General features: G+C 43.0%; 2 protein-coding genes across 3 annotated transcripts in view; both read right to left on the bottom strand.

The window, feature by feature from the left end:
• Nucleotides 1-9,221, bottom strand: part of LOC140736751 (volume-regulated anion channel subunit LRRC8C-like) — a 120,271-nt gene extending 111,050 nt beyond the window's left edge. For both annotated transcript variants that reach the window (XM_073062642.1, XM_073062643.1), the window contains exon 1: nt 9,122-9,221. The gene's annotated coding sequence lies outside the window, so the exon portion shown is untranslated. The remainder of the gene's footprint in view (nt 1-9,121) is intronic.
• Nucleotides 1-9,249, bottom strand: part of LOC140736752 (volume-regulated anion channel subunit LRRC8D-like) — a 90,908-nt gene extending 81,659 nt beyond the window's left edge. Inside the window, exon 1 of the mRNA XM_073062644.1 lies at nt 9,122-9,249. The gene's annotated coding sequence lies outside the window, so the exon portion shown is untranslated. The remainder of the gene's footprint in view (nt 1-9,121) is intronic.
• Between the last annotated feature and the right edge of the window lie 5,565 nt (nt 9,250-14,814).

The following is a 14,814-nucleotide window of genomic DNA, read 5'->3' as shown; positions in this document are numbered from 1 at the left end:
CCTGTTTACTCCCTTTCAATAGATGTTTTGAGCCACTGTCAACACCTTTTCATCAGTCACAGATCTAATAACTTCTTCACACTGGAGTTGAGTTACTAGATTTTCTGGCTCACTTTAACTGTGACCTCTACTTTTGCTGAACTGTTCAATTTCAATTCCCTTTAGTACAAGGTTGCAGCCTGATTCTGCGTCAGATATTACATTACGAGAGGACTGGGCCAGATGAATAGGAAGTAGTGCTCTCTGAGCAGAGGACTCCGATTAACGTAATTGGTGGAAAATAGAAAGGAGAACCACCTAAAACCGTGGAGCTTGGTGACTTGCATTTAGGAATTGGGGAATATCACAAACGCACATCACGTTTAATGTGTATCTGCACAGAATACCTGAAGCATAGTAGCCTACAAGAACATGGCTTCATTTTATTTATGCCAATGGCCTTATAGGCTACTGTGACCACTGTTAGGTACACCTGCTCGTCAATAAAGATACTTAATCATGGTCAGGAAGTTCAGCTGTTGTTCAGACCAACCATCAGAATGGAGAAGAAATTTGACCCTGGTACAATTGTTGGTGCCAGATGGGGTCACTTGAGTATCTCAGAAATTGCTGATCTCCTGGGATTTCCACCTAAAAATGGTTTCTAAAATTTATAGAGAATGGTGTAAAAAAAAAACCAAAAAAAATCCAATTAGTGGCATTTCTGTGGGTGAAAATGTCTCATTAATGCCACCAGGAAGGTGGTACAGGAGCCTCAAGATCCATTCTACCAGGTTCAGGAACAGTTTCCACTCCTCAACCATCAGGCTCTTGAACCAGAGAGGATAACTTCATCTGCGCCATCACTGATCTTATGGACTCACTTTCAAGGACTCTTCATCTCATGTTCTCAATATCTATTGCATTCCTACTTATTATTATTAATTTTCTTTTCTTATTTGCACAGTTTATTGTCTTTTACGCATTGGTTGTTTGCCTGTCCTGTTGGTTTCAGTCTTGCATTGATTTTATTATGCTTCTTGTACTTACCGTGAATGCCTGGAAGCAGACTAACCTCAGGGTTGTATATGGTGACATACATGTACCTTGAACTTTGAGGAGAATGGCAAGACTGGTTCAAGCTGACAGGAAGGTGACAATAACCCAAATAACCACGCGTTACCACAGTGGTGTGCAGAAGAACATCTCTGAACACACAACACGTTGGACTTTGAAGAGAATGGGATACAGGAGCAAAAGACCATTAACATATATTCAGTGACCACTATTAGCTATGGAGGTACCTAATTAAGTTCACATTGAGTGTAAGAAAATGGGAATAGGCCATTCAGTCCTTCAAATATGCAATTTTATGCAAAGGCATGTCTGACCTCAAGCATTGGTGTCATGCCCTTTCATCATATTCCCCAATTCCTATAATACCTGGAAATATATCCAATTAACATTTTTGTTTGCTTTCAGGCACAGATACAATGAGTTAAACTGGAGGGCATTTAGATCCTTCCTCTACACTGCCAATCCCATCTGCTCCAAATGTACTTGAGCATTGTAGTCTTAGGTGTTCATTAGTTCCATAATAACATGTTTGAGGTTGAGCCAAACTAGGCTCAAGTAGGAAGCAGTCTTTAAGTAACTTATAGGTCACAATTTCCAAGTTCATAATCACTGGAATGGGAATAGTTTTGTACTAAAATGCTCTGCATTATTACATTATAACTATACAAATGTTTCAAATCCCTGGTCATACAACAGTAATAATAAATTGAATAAGTTGTAAAGCCAGTTGGTAGGGTTTTGAAATGAAAGAGGTACAAAGAGGAGCTTTTTCACACATCATGCAGTAGGTAACTAGAACACTCCCTATTCCATGCAACAAAAGGCCTGGTTTCAGTAACAGTGACCATGAAACTGCTGAAATGTTGCAAGACAAAGCCTCTGGTAATGTCCCTCAGGGAAGAAGATGTAACATCCTTACACAGTCCGTTCCATGCATGACCCCAGACTCAGCCAGCTCCATCCTGGGCACAAGCCCTCCTCCTCCCCACCATTGAGGACATCTTCGATAGGTAGCACCTTAAGGCGGCAGTATCCATCTTTTAGGACCCTCACCATCTGAGAGATGCCCTCATCTCATTACTTCCATCAGGGAGCAGTTACAGGAACCTGAAGGCAGAATCAGTATTTCAGATTCTCAATCAGATTTCTTTCTAAATGGTCCATGAACTCAAACATTACTTGACTAGTTAAGACTTGCTTTATCTGTCACATACATGGAAATATACAATAAAGTGCGTTGTTTGCTTCAACGACCAACGCGGACTGAGCATGTGCTGGGGCAGTCCACAAATATGTCCATGCTTCCAGCGTTAACAAAGCATGCTCACAAATTACAACCCGTATGTCTTCAAAATAAGGGAGAAAACTGCAGCACCTGAGGAAAACCCACATGGTTATGCAGACATTGAACTCTTGCACTGTAATGCTGCCACAAAACAACAATTTTCACAACATAGGTCAGTGATACGAAACCCAGATCTGTCTCTGATTTTGACCTACCAATGTGGTTGACACTTTACAGCCTCCTTATCCATGAACAATCAGGGAGAGGCAATAAATGCTGGCATTATCAGCAACACCCAAATTCACAAAGTTAAAACAAAGTTCAAATGATAGACAAACCAAGTATTTGCATTAACTGCACTCAAAATTGATAGCAAACACTTCGTTCACAGTTTACAAAAATGGAGAGACTTAAGTTTTCAACTTTCTCAGACACAACTGCTCACTTGCAGTACCTAATAGAAATGATTAAGAATTTCTTTAGCCAGAAGGCAGTGAATCTTGTGAATTCATTGCCAAAGGCATATGCTGAACCATTTAAACATATGTGTACTTTGAAAATAAATTTACTTTGACATCGAATTAAAACTGCTCTCCAAATTTTCCCTATTTGCATGGAAAGAGATTTAACTTCTTTATATAGTTTATTATCAACAATACAATCAGATTAGGAACTAATGCACATTTAAATTCTGCAGATCTAATTTTGCTTAGGGCAAATTGGAAAGCAGTGCAATAGAAAATATCAAAAGTAGTCTGTCACAAAACCCTACTTACATCCTTTGAAAGAGACCATAGCTAAAGGCAGTGAGAACTGGAAACTGCTCTATGTTTAATTTTCTGAAAAATTCCTGAAAAATCCGAGTCACACAGCCTAGAGTTTTCTGCTCCAATAACAGCAAGACAACCAAGCATTAGTGTTATTACTGTGTAAAACCGAATAACTTCAGGCATTTGCTCGTGTCCAAGTTACTTTCTCACCTATCTGTGTTTTTTGCAAAATTACACAGGAGCGTCCCTCATCCTTCAACCCAAGTCATTAGTGTAAATTGTACCCAGCTGTGGCACCAGCAAACATCCCAGTATCAGTTTTTGCCATCTCTAAATGACCTGTTTAGAACCAATGTTGTTTGTTAGTCCATTTTCTATCATTATTAGCCCTTGTTCTGTGAGATTTGCCTCATAAGACAACCTATTCCATGATACTTTATCAAAAGCCTTTATGAAAATACAAATGCACTAACATCTATCTCCCGGTCACTCTTCAATTACCTTAATTTTAATGTATCCAAAGTTCTCAAATAAAACTTAAATATAATATCCCTTTCACAAAACTACGTTGGCTTTGCTTGATTGCGTTTTTTTTTCCCTGTTGATTTGAGAGACAAATGAAGACGAAATAGATCGTTAAGCCCATGGTGTCCATTCTGACCATCAAGTACTGACCTACAGTATTATGCAAAAGTCTTAGGAACTCTAGCTGAATGCAAAGAAAATATTTTATTTATATATATATATATATATATATATATATATATATATATACACACACACACACACACACACACACACACACACACACACACACACAGAATGCCACATACAAAAGCAAATCTCATTAAATATGAGAGTGATGATATGGGTTTCTGTTGTGGCTGAGAGTGGGAAGGGGGCAGGGAGAGGGGAAAGGAGAGGGGAGAGAGCAGGAAGCACCGGAGAGACATTCTGTAATGATCAATAAACCAAATGTTTGGAATCAAATGATCTTGTTTGGTGTCTCTGGACTGGGTGTATCTGCACATCCCTAGCACTCCTTCTCTACCACCTGTCCAACACCCCTCCTGCACAACTCGTCCTTTTCTCCCGCCAGATTTACAAACTCACTCTCTGCTCAGTGTCGACAAATACAGTACGGTGAACAAGTCTTAGGCGCCCGAGTTATATACTTGCTCCTAAGCCTTTTGCACAATACTGTATATTATTCCAATTTCCAAGCCATCTATCCCCACAGCTTTCTGTACTTGTATAGATACTTAATTCGGCCTTCCTCTTACTCCTTCTCGATTCCTCACCTTCCCATCACCTCCTTCTGGTGCCCCCCCCCCTTCTCTTTCTCTCACAGTCAACTCTCTTTGATCAGTTTCCTTCTTTTCCACCTACCACCTCCCAGCTTCTCGCCGTCCGCTCTCCTTCACCCACCTTCCTCCTCACTTGGTTTCACCTGTCATCTGACAACCCCTCCCCCTTCCTTCCCAGTCCTGATGAAGGGTCTCAACCTAAAATGTTGACTCTTTATTCCTCTTCATAGGTGCTGCCTGACCTGCTGAGTTCTTCCAGCATTTTGTGTATGCATGCATGTGTTTGTTTCTCTGGATTTCCAGCATCTGCAGAATCTCTTGTGTCATAGGTACATAAACAATGTGAGTTCATTGTGTGCATATAGAATAGAAAGGCACTCCGGACTGTTACCCACTGGTCTTCACAGAACTGATCCAAACTACTAAGTAGGTACCCTTCATTTATGCATCCAGAGGACATGGGTATCATTGACAAGGCAAATATTTATATACAGTCTCCATCTATCCTTGAACTGAACTGCCCTATTTCAGAGGGTAGTCAACAGTGTGTCACATTTATTGCTATGGTTCCAAGGTCACATATTAGGTGACATTGGTCAAGGTTGGTTTTCAACCTTCTGGTCTTTCCATAGCAACCATTACTGAGGCACAAAACTTATGTGCCATTTAATACCAAAATAATCTTTATTCATAGCAAAAAATATTTACAATTAACTGTGCAATGTCTTTTCATTCTCACATTCGTCATTTCAAAGCTTTCAGTACTGTTCCATTGAATTCCTTCACACCAGTAGCCCAGTTGCCACTCCATGTGGCACCCTGAGGGGATTTACTACTACAGTAAAGGACAGACTTCCTCACCCAATCCAGCCCCTCCCTTCCCACTAGCAGTAGAATTGCTACCAGTTTCAGTGGAGGTATTTGAACTTGCACCAATCATCCAGATCTCCAGATACTAAGCCGTACTGGTTCCTTGCTATAGCTGGGGGAAGTAGAGGGGATAAGCTCCTGTTATCTGTTAAATGCTCTCAATGGCGTGCGCCTCAAATAGCCTCTGACAACCAAGTCCAGCCCCTGGCCTTCATGTGTGGCATAGCTACTAAGCCTGGTGGAACCATTTCTACTGACAGGAGAAGGGGCAAAGTCAGGTAACTGGTGCCTTAAAACCACTCGCTTTGGGCAGATGGGGCTTGTTAGCTGTGGTTGGTGGCTCATCTCGGGAAATGACAACAATCAAGTCAAACCTCCACAGTCTTGTGGCTATACCCACTCCTGGGGAAGTCTTTGGGAGGGAACCCTGAGGGTGGAGGGAAAAAAAATCAGGAGCTGGAGTCCCCAAGGCACACCGACATTGAGTTCAGTGCTAACTGGCAACTCCTGAAATGCCACTGGGTGCCAAATTGTATCTGTCTGTACCGTTCCTCTGGGTTCATCAGATGCATGGAGAGGGGGTGCCTACTACATGGGCAAAATCTTGCTCTCCATATCATACTGCTCTGGCTTGCTTCTCACATAGACAGCTGGGATACAACCTCGACCCATGGGGGACCTCTCAACTCTGCACCACAGACACCTTGCAGTTATATACAAGTCACAGACAGTACAAGTACTTCAGAGGGCACATCCTGCCAAGACTTTGGACTGAATATGTTAAACTAAAACTCAGCTATGTGCTTTACAAATGAAAATGTTAAAATGCAAAATCAAGGCTGGGGCTACTACAGTATGCTGATGGCTCCCAAGGATTACAGTTTTCCACTGGACAATTCAGTAGCCCAAGGCACCGAAGCAGGGCTGTCACCCTACAATAGTGCCTCAGTAAAGCTAGAGACATAGAACACTGCAGAACAGAAACAGACCCTTCAATTCCAGTTCACCAGTCCTCTTTGGGGAAGGAAAAGTGAATCTATCAAGTTTGAGCTCTATGTAAATCTAAATGCCCACAGAGGGTTGATATTTAACCACCCATAAATGGCTTGAAAGGTCTGCTGCTGAGCTGTATTCTCTGTTCAGGCACTTGGTTCTGGAAGCAATCAGGGTTTGGACAATAAATGAGGCCTTGTCTGTAGGGTCCACATCCTGTGAAAGTATACAAACACTATTTTAATTTAGCGCCAAACTTCTTGAAACTCTGTCTCATCCACCTCTGATTACTGTATCTGTAAACAGCAGTTCTGTTCCCTGCTGCCTATGGGTTCAAAACATTCTCTCCCAAAAACAGTTCGAGCTTTCATAAATTAAACCTAAAATTAGCCCCACTGACCTTAAGCATGTGCCAAATACAACTCTCACACCCTTAGAGTAAGCTTTCCCCAAAGTCTTAGTCACAGTATTGCTGGTGTTCACAATATACACATGAAACACCAAAACTCAACAGCTGCAAAAAAAAAAAACACAACAACAACAACGTTTGGGCCTCTTATTGAAGAAAGGATGTGCTGGCATTGGAGAGAGTTGAAAGAAGATTCACGAGAGTGATCATGCGAATGAAAGGGTTAATGTACGAGGAGCAATTGATGGCTTTGGGCCTGCATCTGCCGGAGTTTAGAAGAATGAGGGGGATCTCATTGAAACCTACTGATTAATTGAAAGACTCATAGTCTGGACATGAAGAGGGTATTTCCTATAATGGGTGCAGTCTGGAACCAAAATCTTAGAATATGACGATATCTCATTGGAACAGAGATGAGGAGGAACCTCTTTAGTCAGTGGGTGGTGAATTATGCTTAATACCTAAATGTCAAGGAAACAGAAGTATCACTGTTGATTGGCCATATGGCCATTAGATTGCCCTCCATGTAAATGTTATTTACCCATTATGGCCATAAGACGCAGGAGCAGAATTCGGCCATTCGGTCCATCAAATCCTCGCTATCATTCCATTATAGCTGATTTATTATCCTTCTAGATCCTATACTCCAGCTTTTTCCCCCCGGACATTTTGATGAGGAGGAATTTCATCAGCCAAAGGTAGTGGATCTGTGGAATTCATTGCCACAGGTGGCTACAAAGACCAAGTCATTTGGGGTATATTTAAAGTTGATAGGTTTCTTGATTAGTAACAGCACAGGACCACAAGACACAAAAGCAGAATTAGACATTTAGCCCATTGGATCAGCCATGTTGAAATGGCAGAGCAGTCTCAAGGGGCCGAATGGCCTAATCCTGCTCTTATGTTTTATGATGCCACTACTAACCTAGAAACTTTCAACCGCCGCTTTAAATATACCCAATGATTTGGCCTTCACAGCCACCTGTGGCAATGAATTCAACAGATTCACGACCTCGAGCTAATTACATTTCTCCTCATCAAAATGTCTGCGGAAAAGGCAGGAGAATGGGGTCAAGAGGGATAGTAAATCAGCTATAATGGAGTGATAGAGAAGACTCGATGGGCCGAATGGCCCAATTCTGTTCCTGTGTCTTATGGTCAAAATGGGTAATTAACATTTGTAAAGTGGACAATCCTCAAATGGATTCAGAGTAAATAATAAACTACTTAGATCATTCCAACCAACAGTGATACTTTTGTTACCTTGACATTTACATATTAAGCATAATAAATACAATGTAAAGTGACCAAATACATAAATGTTTCTCTGGTTCAAGTACACAGTTTGTTGCTACATTAAGCCTTTAAGTCAGAACAGCACAAGTGTCAGGTACATACACAACACAGGATAGAGAGGAAACCAAACTGGTTACAATTCTCTGACACCACTGGGCCGGACCAGCATGTTTTCCACACTATCATCGTTCCTCCTGTTAATATGTATGACAGCTGCTCAGCGCAAAAAAGCAAGAAGCTACAGAGGGCAGCGTGGTCGCGTAGCAGTTAACATAACACTATTATGGTGCCAGTGACGCGGGTTCAGTTCCTGCCACTGTAAGGAGGTTGCACGCTCTCTCTGTAATCACATGGGTTTCTTCCCACATTCCACAGATGTACGCGTTAGGGCTACCCACTTCCACCTGCCCATCGTTCTCCTCCTCCACCCATCACCTAACACCCCCTCCCCCATCACACACACTTCAATCTTCACGTCCTCTCCGGGTCAGAGCGCTGTTCCCACGAACGGCAACCCAAACAGTTCACCGGTCAGAAATCCGCCCGCGAGTCGAGTTCCCACACGGCTGAAGGTGCCTGCAGCTTCGTCACAGCTGCTAACACCACCCTAACACCGGGTCATATTTTTGTTTAAGTTTTATTTGCAGATGCAGCACGACAACTGGACCTTCCAGACTAACGAGCCAGTGTCGCCCAGTTAGACCGGTGTGACTAATTAAACTGCGACTCCTTTCTACTGGAATATGGCAGCAACCCGGAGGAAACCCGCACAATCACAGGAAGAACGTACACACTCTTAATAGAGAGCAGCAGGAATTGAATCTGGTTTGTTGGTGCTAAAATTCTGCTCTACACTACTGTGCTGATGTATGGGCTTTGCATAAGCTGGGGAGGACCTGTACTGGCCAACTTCACTGTACACCTTCAATCTGGATGCAGTGCTTTGGCCCCAAAATGTTTGCCACCACAGATCCTGCCTGACCAGCAGGGTTCTTCCAGCAATTCGCTTTCCTTTCCTGTCGACGGTTGGCCAGAGTGAATTTAAGGAACAATTCTACAAGTAGCTGCCATGCAACAGACAAGATGAAACCTAACTGCTGAAAAATTCCCACAGATATTTAAACAGTTTACTTACTTGGTGAAATGAAATGTAAAAGGATCAAGCTTGCTGTCAGCAGTTGAGGCTGTCAGAGCATTCATGCCATTTTGAAATGGATGGACGTCCGGAGAGTTGTACCTTAAAGTACTGTCGGAGCCGGATACCTACGCAAAACAGAAAGCTCGGTTAATAAACTACTTTCTTCTGCTTCTTTCTTTAAAAGAAAATCTCTTATTGTTTATGTACTGGTACTTCCTGACAAACTCCATTACACGTCTGATAGAGGCAATTTATGTTACAACTTTCAGCAGCTTATTCCTTAGCCAAATGCTAAGTGCTCCGAATATTCTGGAGCTAACGCGAAGCTGTCAGGCGCTAGCAAGTTGCCCATGTTTCAAAACATCTGCAACAAGGCCCGATGAAATGCCTGCTACTTCATTCAACGTTTTTTTGTATTTTGAGGAGATTTGGTTTGTCACCAAAGACACCCGCAGATTTCTACAAATTTACTACGGAGAGCATCTAACTGGCTGCATCACTGTCTGGTATGGTGGCACCCATGCGCAGGACATAAACAGCTGCAGAGGGCTGCAGACTCAGGCAGCTCCATCGTGGGCACTAGCCTCTCCTCCATCAAGGATATCTTCAGAAGGCGATGCCTCAAAATGGCAGCATCCTTCATTAAGGACACTCACCATCCCAGTCACGCCGTCAAGGTGGTGGTACAGGAGCCTGAAGACAGACACACACCCCACCCCCTTTTAGAAACAGCTTCCTCCCCTCCACCATCGGATTTCTGAATGCTCCATGAACCCAAGCTCACTACTTTGTTCTCTTTTTGCACTCGTTTTTATACGTTCGTACTGCAACTTTTAGTCATTTTTTTCTCTTGCATTGCACAGTACTGTTGCAACATTGTTGGCATTCTTCCGCCTCGCAAGACATGAGAAAAGTCAACTTGAGTCACGACCCTCTGAGTGAAGAAGTTTCCCCTCGTGTTGGCGCTGGCGAGGGTAAACGTGCTGGGGATACCTGCGCATTGTAAGACCTCTAAATTGTGGCTCTGTGCAGGATCCATGTGAGGCAGCACAGGTGAAAGCTGTTCAATTTCTTCTCAAGTAGCTTAGATTGGCCAGGCTTCTGTGCTGCAGAGGAGAGTGCCAAGAACACAGGCTTGGTACACGCACAGTTTGGCGTTCTCACTCAGATGGCAAGACATATCAGTGATAATAAACCTAATTCTGATTCTTCTCCAGAGAAGAGGCAGCTGAGTGGAGGCTGAAGGACCTGTAAAGTTATGGTTTTGATAGAGTGAACGTAAAGAGGATGTTTCCTCTTGATTGAGAGGCATAATTAGAGAGCATCATTACAAGAAAAAAATCACCAAAAAAATTCAATTAGTTAAAGCTACTTATGAGTTTTCCAGGGTCATGTGAATGTGAAAGCTGGTGACTGAAGGAAGGAGATGTATTTAAGGGGAGGATCAACAAGCACACGAGGAAGAACGGAAGAGAGAGCCATGACAATAGATTTAGAAATGGAAAAGAAAGGAGGAGGTTCAAATGAAGCACAAATGTCAACATGAACAGGTTGGGCTGAATGGCCCATTTCTGCTTTGTACAACCAGAGGTCGTGGGCTAAAGGTGAAAGATGAAAAGTTTAAGGGGAACATGAGGGGAAACTTCTTCACTCAGAGGGTCGTGAGAATGTGGAATGAGCTGCCAGCACAACTGGCGCACGTGAGCTCAGTTTCACTGTTTGAGAGAAGTTTCAATAGGTACACAGATGGTAGGAGTATGGAGGGCTGTGGACCTAGTGCAGGGTTGATGGCGGTAGGCAGTTTAAAAAGGTTCAGCATGGACTAGATGGGCCAAAGGGCCTGCTTCTGTGCTGTACTTTTGGTACAGTATGGGGGCAGTGGGGGGGATGTCAGAGACAAGTTTTTTTTAAACTGAGAGCGGTGGGTACATAGGATACCCTGCCAGGACAGTGACACAGGCAGATCTATTAGTGCAGGAGTTCTGAACCTTTTTACGCCATGGACTGTTACTATTAACCAAGTGGTCTGTGGATCCCAGGCTGGGAGCCCCTGCATAAGGCGCACTTAAGAAACTCTTATATTGGCACAAAATAATCAAAGACTTATGGGCTACGTTGGAGGGAAAGGTCAGATTGATCTTAAGAGTAGATCATAAGGGCCTGTACTGTACTGTCTTGCTCTATGCTCTCTCAGTCTACAAGATTACCTTAGTCTCAGGCTCTCCAGGGTAAGGAGAGATAAGGAGAGACACTCCTACACTTTCTAACGTGATCTGTAGAAGAACCATTTCGGATGAAAAATAAACCAAGCATCCAAGACACCATTAGTACGTAATGAAGATATCCTTACTGACTGGAAAGCACAAGGCAAAGGGAAAAGTATCACACAGGGAGGAAATGACAAAGATGACCCAGCTTCCAAATTGCACAGTGACATGGATTTGGCCTTTTTTTTTGTTATTACTTAACGGGTAATTTTTAAATTGGGGCAGCCTGTAGATAATAAACACCGAGCTGGATGCTACTGAGATATGCCTTCTGATTTTTTTTTTGTTTTTATTATTGTGTTTTTGCTCGCTTTTTTATTGCCGTTTGCATTTTTTTGTGTGCAGGGTAGGGTGGGTTTGGTGTTTGACCTTTGGGTGGATTCTCCCCATGCTGCTTGTGTCGTGACTGTCTGTGGGGAAGACCAGTTTTAGGGGTGTATACTGCGTATATTCTTCCATAAATAAGTGCACTTTGAACTTTGAAGAATACAAACGTTTGCTGAGGCTGGGACATGAAAATGATACTGGAGAACACTCAGCGGGTCAAGCAGCGTCAACGGGGAGAGAAAGAGGGCTAATCTTTCAGGTTGTGGACTCTCCACCTGAATCTTTGTCTTTCCTCTGAGGCACGCTGGCTTTGAGTGCTGTCCGATTTTGTTTTATTTAGACCCACACAAACTTCACAATGATGTTCCATAGAACATAAAGTAGTACAGACGCAGCAACAGGCACTTCAGCCCAGGAAGTAGAATAAAATCAAAATGTTCAACTGAATGAATCCTTTCTATCTATGTTCTCAGCCCCATTCTCTCCCTCTACAAGGGGTTCCCAACCTTTTTTATGCCAGTACCAATACCATTACGGACGCCAGTTTGGGAACCACTGATCTACAATGAGTGGTCAGATTCTGCTCCAACTCCTGTCAGGTTTGCAAACGATGCCACTGTCATTGACTCATCAATACTTGAGATGTGTACAGGAAGGAGGTAGAGGGCTGAGTGACATGGTGTCATAACAATAGCCTTTCCCTCAATGCCAACAAAAGAGTTGGTCAGTTATCTCAGAGAGGTGGGGGGTAGGAGTGGGCAGTGCACATGCCCCTGTATACATTAACGGTGTTGATGTTGAGGGCATTCAGAGCTTCAAGTTCCTCAGTGTGAACATCACCAATGACCTGTCTTGGCCCAGTCATGTTGATGTCACAGCCAAACTCTCCAATGCCTCCATTTCCTCAGGAGGCTAAAGAGATTTGGCATATTTCTGTCAAATCTCACCCAGTTTTAATCAATGCACCACAGAAAGCATCCTCAAACAAGAGAAAATCCACAGACGCTGAACACACAAGTGCCACACACAAAATGCTGCAGGAACTCAGCAGGCCAGGCAGCATCCATGGAAAAGAGTAAACTTCGATGTTTCGTACCAAGACCCTTTGAAGGATTTCGGTCCAAAACTTTGACTGTACTCTTTTCCATGGATGCTGCCTGGCCTGCTGAGCTCCTGCAGCATTTTGTGTGTGGTGCACAGAAAGCATTCTGTCTGGTTGTGTAATAGCTTGGTACAGCCAATGCTCTACCCGTGACTGAGAGAAGCTTTAGAGAGTTGTGAACACAGCTCAGCACATCACAGGAACCAACCTTCCCACTATGGAATCTATCGATAACCACTTGCTGTCTCAGTAAAGCAGCCAGCAAAATCAAAGATTCCACTCATCTGGGATATTCTCTCCTTTCTCAAAAGGCAGAAGATACAAAAGCTATCATAAGACTATTAAATCTATAAATCAGACACTTAACCTAACAATCTGCCTTGTTATGATATTGCACCTTATTCTTTACCTGCACCACACTTCCTCTTCAGCTGTTACCCTTTATTCTGCATCATTACCTTGTTCTACCTCAATACACTGTAATGACTTGATCTGTATAAACAGTATGCAAGACAAGCTTTTCACGTATCTTCTTTATAGCTGCAGCTATAAAGAAGTCAAGACAGAGGCTATACTTCATTAGGAGTTTCAGATTTGGTATGTCACCAAGAACACTTGCAAATTTCTACAGATGTACTGTCGAGAGCATTCTAACCAGTTACATCACCAACTGGTATGAGGGTGGGGAGGAAGGGCTGCTATACAGTAAGCTGCAGAGTTGTAAAATTAGTTAGCCCCATCATGGGCATGTAGCATCCAAGACATCTTCAATGGACAATGCCTCGAAAAGGCAGCATCCATCTTTAAGGATTCCCATCCCCCGGGAACACCGATGTCTATACCACTCCATTCTCTACATGCTCACGTGCCGATCCAAGTGTCTTTTAAACAGCTCTTTTGGCTTTGCCTCTCCAGCAGCTTTTCCAGGCAGTCACTCTGCACATCACACGAGACAGCAAGTTACACAACAGTGTAAAGAACCGCAGGGCCCATCAATGTTGGCAGAAGCAACTTGATCTAATACAAGTAACACAGAGAGATAACCTGCACTGCCCCGAAACAGACTTGATGTGCAAGCATTATTACACAGTAGGAAATGTAATGGCCACTTTGTGTGGAGCAAGATGCCACACTCAACATGGTAACAACCAGATAATCTGCTTTTACAATGATCCAGATTAGGGGATAAATTTTAGCCATGATACAGGGGATAATTCACCTTTTCAAAAAACAGACAGAGCCTCAGGATTTAGGATTTAGTTTGGGTGGTGGGGGTGTTGGAGAGATAGGGGTAAATAAACTGAAGATGTTAACATACTGCATCAGATCAATCGTAATAACACGGCAAACGAGCAAGTGTGGATGCGGCCAAAGGGATGGCGAAGTGAATCTGTTTTATTTAGAGGTAGTGTAGTACAGCCCCTTCTGGCCCAATGAAGCACATTGCCCAGCAACCTCTCTATTTAACACTAGCTTAATCACATGACAATTTACAATAAATGAGCAATTAATCTACCAAATGGTATGTCTTCAGATTGTGAAAGGAAAGCCACATGCTCATGGGAAGAATGTAGAAACTCCTTTCAGAGGGCATCGAAATTGAAGGCATCTCAGTAACTGCTATGCCACTGTGGCACCCATCAACCGGGTCTCTTACGTGAGAGAGGCAGTCTTATTTGGCATGGGCCTTCAAGTATGCATGTTGTAGCTCCCACGCTGCAATTTGGCATTTACTGTTACTAACATGACTCAGTAAAAACATGTAAAAACAGTAAAAAAACACTACTCTGTTGTCCATCCAGCTCCATGCATATGTAACAAACATCTGAAATAAAAGCCTCCTGCCTCATCTTAAGGATGACACCTTTGGGAGTACAGACCTCTCACAATAACGCACAGGAGAACCAGCCTTGATATCTATGTAGAATTCAGAAGTGGGTCTCGAACCTGCAACCCTCAAGCACAGTGCTATTAACTGGCCACAGTTTATATTT

This window comes from Hemitrygon akajei, chromosome 12, assembly GCF_048418815.1.
Source record: "Hemitrygon akajei chromosome 12, sHemAka1.3, whole genome shotgun sequence".
Taxonomy (NCBI): domain Eukaryota; kingdom Metazoa; phylum Chordata; class Chondrichthyes; order Myliobatiformes; family Dasyatidae; genus Hemitrygon; species Hemitrygon akajei.
Note: the sequence above shows the minus strand (reverse complement) of the source record. Positions and strands in the feature narration are given on the sequence as shown.